Source organism: Rhinopithecus bieti, unplaced genomic scaffold, assembly GCF_001698545.2.
Source record: "Rhinopithecus bieti isolate Rb0 unplaced genomic scaffold, ASM169854v2 scaffold_15850, whole genome shotgun sequence".
NCBI lineage: Eukaryota > Metazoa > Chordata > Mammalia > Primates > Cercopithecidae > Rhinopithecus > Rhinopithecus bieti.
The window spans coordinates 2,387,817-2,396,040 of NW_016809273.1; the positions used below are offsets into that span (position 1 = coordinate 2,387,817).

Genomic DNA, 8,224 nt, shown 5'->3' on the forward strand with positions numbered 1-8,224 from the left:
AATGCTTCTACTATCACTCTACCAGATTACTAAGTACTGCTTTAAAGTCCTCTGGGGTAACAATTCTCTGTTTTCATAATGAGAAGTGTTGAAGGCACTTTGGGCCCACCTCCTCATTCACCCTCTTGGTGCTTAATATCTCCCATCTGTTCAAGTTGATCGCATCAGTTACAGTCTCTAGGGAAAGAAAACACCATTTTCATTTGGGGTTCTGACTTTTATGAGGGAATGCTGGAGGTACTAAAATAATATTAATTAATGAAGATGAAGCCATCATCATTACTTGCTTATTGATCCCTCTATCCCTAACTGGCCAGGTGTTTGATGGGCATTCGCTTCACGGCTCAAACCCCCACTGTCGGGAAACTCTTACAGTGAATGCAAATGGGACTTTACCTGCCTTGTGGGGTAATGCGGCAAGCAATTAACAAATGTTCATAAAGTACTTGGAAAGAGATAATGGCACTATATAAATGTTATAGATTATTGCATCACAAAGCTTAAAATTATAATCAACTCTAAGATGGATTAATTGGAAAGGTAACAAAAACTTTCTCAAAGAGAGCCTCCTTTCAGAGGAGTATCAAAAGGGGCTGAATTTGCTGTGGCTTATAAATCAATAGCAGACCCTTTACCCACACCCCTCAAGAAATAGGAATAATAAGTAGCTGCATGGTTGTGACTGAAGAGAGGGGAAAATGAATATTGACAAAATATAAATAAAATCACCCCCAATCCAGAATTAAACCAGAGATACCATTTGAGATACCTGGCTTGGAACTGGGTTACAATTTGAGTGTGTCACAAAGACTGTTTTTATGCAAGTCACAGACAGAACAACATAGAAGCCAGTGTGCGCATCAGTGCAGAGCATGCGCACTAGTGCTGACTGCTCCCAAATGTATACCTCCAATCTCAACCACTCATTCCCAGCATCCTTGTAATGCCCAGACCCGCGATGACCTGAAAGCAACCACCAGAGTCCAGAGACAAAGCCAAGCGGCAGGGATCGCTTTATTTCGAGTTTGAACTCGGTTCCCTCCAGCTAGGTATCAGATCCTAGGGAGAGACCTCGAGCTCGGTGTTCAGCCGTCTTTTATAGTCAGACACAAACAAGTTACAGCAAGTTACAGAGTCACTGGGGATTTTACAGTTGTAGGTTTACAATTGGCTGACATTTAAAGTTAAACATTAGTCAGTTGTTCATTGGTTCCCGCCCTTTGACCAAACCACAAACGGCCAGTTGCCCTGCTAGGGACTTTCCAGATAACCTTGTTGTTTTAGCATTAAGGGGAGTTTCCTGACTTTTCTGACCTCTGATATTCAGTATTTTTCCATTCCTCATCCTGCTTATCATCTCCATTTTGGTAATAATGAGCACCTCAGATTCAGTATGTCCAAAATCAAGCTCCTGATCTTTCCCCTAAAAGACCCCCCAATCCTCTTGTTCTCCGTAAATAGCAACTGTATCCTTCCATTTGCTCCAGCCTACAACCTTGGACTCATTGTTAACCCTTCTGTACATCTTACATCCTTTATCCAAACTGGCAGCAAAACGTGTTGGCTTTATTTTCAAAATGTATCCAAAATCAGACTTCTCACCACCTTTACTGCTACTACTCTGATCCAACCCACCATCTCCTCTTGCCTGGATTATTGAAATAGTGTCCAATTGGTCTCTCTACTTCTTCCTTTCCTCTCTTTTAGTGTATTTGTAGAAAATCAAATCATGACATTCTAAGGTTCACAATCCTGAAATGGTTTTCCACTTCACTCTGACCGAAACCCAAAGAGTCTTTCTAAGGGCTGATAAGAACCTACATGATCTCACCCTTCATCTCTGAGCCTATCACCTACAATTCCTCCTTCCTCTTCCCACCCTCTGCCCACACTGGCCTCCCTACTGGCCCTAGATGGAATCAGGCATGCATTTGCCTCAGGGCCTTTGCACTTGCTGTTCCTAACTTCCCTAGACTTTCACATTGGCTTGCTGCCTGGCCCCCTTCCCATCTATCCTTACAAGTGGCCAACTCAGGAAGAACTTCCCAAGCTTATCTTTTTCCTCTGTAAAATTGCAGGCCTCACTTCCACCCTGATTGTCCCTTATCCCTTCTCTGCAATCTTTTTTCTGAGTACTTATCACCATGAGGCATTACTTGTTTATATATTTACTTTATCCCCCCCTTATTTGAATATACTCTACAAGCGGGCAATCATTTTTGCCAGTTTCTTTTTGTTGTTGTTGTTCACCACTATTTCTCCATACCCTAGACCAGTGTGTGACATATAACAAACACTGAACAAATATTTGTTAATTTTTTTTTTTTTTTTTTTTTTTGCCATTGTACTGGTCCTTGAAATCCCAAGTGCCAGAATTATTGCATTAATCATCTGTGTGAAAGAACCTCACAGCACCATCAAGTAAAGATACTAGAGGCCAGGAGTGGTGGCTCACGCCTGTAATCCCAGCACTTTGGGAGGCCGAGGTGGGCAGATCACGAGGTCAGGAGATCGAGACCATCCTGGCTAACATGGCGAAACTCCACCTCTATGAAAAATACAAAGAATTAGCCAGGTATGGTGGTCGGGGGCTGCAGTCCCAGCTACTCGGGAGGCTGAGGCAGGAGAATGGCATGAACTCAGGAGGTGGAACTTGCAGTGAGCCGAGATGATGCCACTACACTCCAGCCTGGGTGACAGAGCAAGACCCCGTCTCGGAAAAAAAAAAAAAAAAAGATACCAGAAATGTGGTCGACCCACTCTCAGACACCTGAATATAAAATTTCTGGGCATGAAGATATTAAAGAGTAAAATTGGAATTTGGTTTTTTTCCATAGTTATTAATATTGAATACTGCCCCTCCAGTCATAAAATGCAAGGCTGGCTTTTACTCGTGAATCAGGCTAGAGGGGAAGAAATCAAACCAAGCTGTACATTTCATACTCTGGCACCATCCCTTGGATATAAGAGACAGTTTTGTTGAACAGCTAAAACAATGTTTTTAATGTGTAAATTCCAAAAGAAAATTAAAACTGGCAGCTACTTGATGTTTAGGAAAGAAAAAAAAACCTCCTGTTCAGCAATCATTAAGATCTAGAGCTGTGGTAATTCCCTCTAATAAAATAATTTATGATTTTCTTGGAGTTGAAAAAAGGATGGTGCACCTGAGCCTCGGATTTATAAAAAATGCATTTCAGGCTCTCTTTTTTTAACTGCATCTTTATTTCAGTTTTACAGTTCCTCTGTCAAAGTAAATAATAATAGCAAGTCCTTTCCAAGAAGACAAAGGCCACAGGAAGAGGAAAGACAGATACGCTAAATTGAAAAGAGAAAGGGGTGAACTTCTGGAATCATCTTGGAGAGCTCTCCAGTGCGACACAGTGGCCTTCCCTGACCACCCAACCTGAAGTGTTCCCCCAGCATCTCCCAATCATTCCATTTTAATTGTTGACAGATAACTTGCCTGTTTCTTCCTATGCATTATCTGTCCTCAACTCTAGGGGTCCCAAAGACAAGGACCTGTCTCTTTGGTTTGCTGGTGTCCTCACAGTGGCGGGAATGACATCCAGCAAAGAGCAGCTGCTGAGTACAAATTTGCTGAATGAATAAATGCATTTAATATTTGAAGTTTTTTTCTCTTGTACTATACCCAAGTAGGAGGTATGATTTCAGCTCCTGCCAATTAATGAGTTAATCTGAACAGCTAAGAAGATTTGAGAGAAACACATGTTTTTGTAAGGACTAAGTTCTCCACCTAAAAATTAGTGCCATATAAAAGAGAGTCCTGTTAAGTATAAGCTCATCCCTGCTGCCCTCCCCAGCTCCCAGTACAATAAATGAAATGTACATTTCTGTTGGCTCCTATTTGCTGGTGACATTTAGTTTTAATTCAAACCAGTCTTCATAAATTCTGGTACTCTGCACAACATCTTAAATGGCTCTATTCTTTATTCAAAATCATCCCTCTCGCTCCCAGAATTGTAGTAAATAGATCTTCTAAAGGGGAAATAAAACTATTTCAACAACAGGCCTATTTCAGCAGTTTTTCAAAAGGTATTTTTTTCATTCCCTTGGTGAGAGTTTTCGTTTTATGCTTGGAAAGTTGTGTTATATATACATGTATTTTAGTCCAAATGGATGTGGCGTTTTTGTGGTTGTTATTGTTGATTTCAGCTTTTCTATTTTCCACTTCAGTATGTTTGCAAAAGCAAAACTTCATATTTCTCTTATTCCTCCATTTGTGAGTCTCCGTTATTGAACCCATGTTGTCTTTTAAAGAAAGAATACTCAAGATACTCTGATTTATATTTTCCCCAAAGGAAAAAAATCGAACTTATAGATCAGAATATTTATAGCACATAATAATCTCAAATAAGCTTTCATTTTCTACACAACTTTTAGGAGTGACTTACATGCATAAAACCCTTTTCTAACTTTTCTTCTTATACACTGTAAAATCAACCTGGAGTCCTCAGAATTATAATCTAACCAGAGACAATTCCATGCTATTCGACAACACCAGGAGTGATTACTATAAGTGGGGTGAAGGGAATACTTCACGAGCAGGGTTCTTTTTCTCCTGTAATCAACAGCTTCAGTACCACCAATCCCTCTCTCCAGCCCAAAGCCCCACAGTAACTCTAAGCCTTCACAGTATTAAAACTTAGGGTTTAAACTGATCCTAAGGAAACAGTCAGAACTGTACACAAAATGTGTATACAAAAAGGTTTATCACATTATTCTATTATACTAGCAAAAATATATACAAACATGTACCCATATTAAAGGAAAAATAAAAGAGACTGGAATGAATGAAATAAAACCATTTAACACGATGATGAATCTGAAAGGAGGAATTGGCAATTTTCCTTGTTTTCCTCTTTTTACTTTGTATTTCTAACTTTGTGCAATCACCTTGTATCACATTAAAATCAATTTAAAATATTTAAGAAAAAATTTTAACAACGAAAACAGTCATCTAATCAAAACTATTTTCTTTTAAAATGTTGTGTCTGATCAGATTAGAAAAAATAAGGTGTCAGCCTGAGAGATATTGAGAGTTCCCGTATCATGTGGTGAAAAACACATCCCCAAAAGGCCAACTACCAACAAGTCTGTGGATTAAAAAAAAAAAAAAAAGGAGAAGGAAAAAGAGGAAGAATGCTTCTCCAAGGCTGGAGAACTTATCTTTTATAACCTTCACCCATTGTTTTGTTTTGTTTGTTTTTCCTTTCTTCTTAGAAATCTATGGAGTATGTGTGATTTCTGACCGATTACGTTAATGGTCAGCATAATCAATGACTATTTTTAAAGACAAATCTTTCTACAGATGAGCATCAACTCAAAGTTTTTTTACAAGCATTAAAACAATCTCGGTCCCAGGCCGGGCGCAGTGGCTCACTCACGCCTGTAACCTCAGCATTTTCGAAGGCAGAGGCAGGCGGATCACAAAGTCGGGAGATCGAGATCATCCTGGCCAACATGGTGAAACCCTGTCTCTACTAAAAATCCAAAAATGAGCCAGGCGTGGTGGTGGGCACCTGTAGTCCCAGCTACTCCGGAGTCTGAGGCAGGAGAATCGCTTGAACCCGGGAGGGCGGAGGTTGCAGTGAGCCGAGATCACGCCACTGCACTCCAGCCTGGGTGACAGAGCGAGACTCCGTCTCAAAAAAATAAAAAAATAAAATAAATCTCGGTCCAGATCGGCCCTCCTCGCCTGCCACCAGTGCGCCGAGTCCGCGCAGCCAGCCCGATCCACCCAGTCTTCACCGCCTGCCCGCCGGCCAGGCACGCCATCAGGAAGATGCAGATGCTAAAGCTGGATAAGAAGAACGCCATCCACCGCCTGGAGCAGGCCGAAGCCAACAAGCAGCAAGCTGAGGACCACTGCAAGCAGCTGGAGGGGCAGCGGAAAAAGCTGAAGAGGACAGAGGCGAAAAGTATTCTCAATCCATGAAGGAGGCCCAGGAGAAACTGGAGCAGCCGAGAAGGCCACCGATGCTGACGCGGATATGGCCTCCCTTAACCGCCACATTCAACAGGAAGAGGAGGAGCCGGACCGGGCCCAGGAGCGCCGTCTACAGCCCTGCAAAAGCTAGAGGAGACCGAGAAGGCAGCCGATGAGAGTGAGAGAGGAATGAAGGTCATAAAAACCCGGCCATGAAGGGCGAGGAGAAGATGGAGTCGGAGGAGGTGCAGCTGAAAGGAGGACAAGCTCATCGCTGAGGATTCAGACGGCAAATACAAGGAGGTGGCCAGGAAACCGCTGATCCTGGAGGGAGACCTGGAGCGCTCAGAAGAGAGAGCTGAGGTGGCCAAGAGCCGAGCCAGACAGTTGGAGGAGAAACTTCAAACCATGGACCAGACCATCAAGTCCCTGATGGCCTCAGAGGAGGAGTATTCCACCAAAGAAGATAAATATGAAGAGGAGATGAAACTGCTGGAGGAGAAGCTGAAGGAGGCTGAGACCAGAGCAGAGTTTGTGGCAAAGTTGGAGAAAACCACGGATGACCTAGAAGAGACGTTGGCCAGTGCCAAGGAGGAGAACGTGGAGATTCATCAGATCTTGGACCAGACCCTGTTGGAACTCAGCAACCTGTGAGGGCCGGTGTCCTGCCCGCAGCCAAGCTACAGTTGCAGCCCTAACCGAATAAAACTGTCAAAACTGACGTTACCAGCCAAACAACAACTCACCTCATGCTCTTTTTTCCTTATGTTTACTTATTCTTTACTAAAAACATGGATCAATTCTACTACCTAACACATTAACTGCGTTCAGTTTTGTTTCTTTTCAATCCTTATCCACAGACATGTCTATCTGATGTAGTTGTAAAGATGTTAAAAGATTTTGCATTTTACTCTCTATTTAATTTTATAGATGAGACTCTTATTTTAAGCAATTGTGTTTTAATTCAAAGAAAAAAGTAATTCTATGAGGTTTTGACTAGAGATAGCTTTCCACCAAAATATAAACCCTAAAAGCAAATACAGCTATAAAAATTAATTACACCAAATTGCTTGAGCAAGGTAAACAGCAAACCCAGGGCCAAGTGTTAAAACTTGAGAGAGTCAATTATCAAGCTATCTAGTAAAAGCCTCCAAAAAATCGATAATCCTCCAGCCTGACTTTTATGATGACATTAGAAATAGCATTTAACTTTTTTATATAAAGAACAATCTCATGGAAAGCTGGTCTATGCTAATCTTTTAAACCTATTACCAACATTTTATGCATCATAATCCTAGCTAAACCAGAATACATACATATATATGTGTGTGTGTGTGTGTGTGTGTGTGTATATATATATTTAGGTTTGCGCAACAACAGCACTTTCTAAAAGGGTCCCTGCCAGGCAGTAACACTATTGGTTTACTAAAATATTGCCTGGGGACCCAGCCATTCATGACTCATTAACACAGATGGAAGTTTCACATTATATCCCAGGTCCGTGGAACAAATGGAGTGACCCCGTTATTACTTCTTCTCCTTTCATATCTATTTAATGTGGATTGTAAAGAGAATTTGATCTGCTCTGCTTTACTCCACTGCCAGATGCCATTAGATTCATGTTTTTAGTTTGTTTCTCCTTTGAACCCAAGTATCATTTATCCTCATGAGTATACAGGTAGAGAAAAAATCACACCTTAAGCCATTATCTTAAAAATAGTTCGTGAACAACCTCCTGTTATTTCTTAATAATTTTTTGGTGAAATTACAAGTAAAGAAAATTGGATACTCAGAAAAGTTGTTACATAGCCTATAAATTTGTACCCTGATAATACCAAACATTGCATATTCTCACAAAACAGAGGACAGTTATTTTATAACAGAGTAGTCTATCAATTTTCTTTTTCTAGTATTACTATTTTCTAGTATTACTATTACTCATTCAAATAATAAAGTCAACTTAAGGCTATATAAACAATTGAGTAAGAGACACTTGTTTCTAAACCTCTAACAACATGATAAAATAAATTACAGCCTATCCAACCAAGAGATTGTATCAAAGCCATTGACTATGATGACATAGGTCTCTATTTATTGTCCAGGATGGATATTTACAACATATGACCAATTAAAAAATAAACAACAGGTCAATATGATATGTAATCCAATTTTGTGCCTCTATGTGTGTGTTAGAATGCAGCACCAAGGAACAAAGAATACACACCAACGCTTATCAGTGGTTAGCTATAGGTGGGAAGACTGCAAGTGACACATTAC

The 8,224-nt window shown here is 40.7% G+C and overlaps 1 pseudogene; it reads left to right on the top strand.

The window, feature by feature from the left end:
* The first annotated feature begins 5,692 nt into the window (after positions 1-5,692).
* LOC108540029 (tropomyosin beta chain pseudogene) lies at positions 5,693-6,787 on the top strand (annotated as a pseudogene).
* The last annotated feature ends 1,437 nt before the right edge of the window (positions 6,788-8,224 follow it).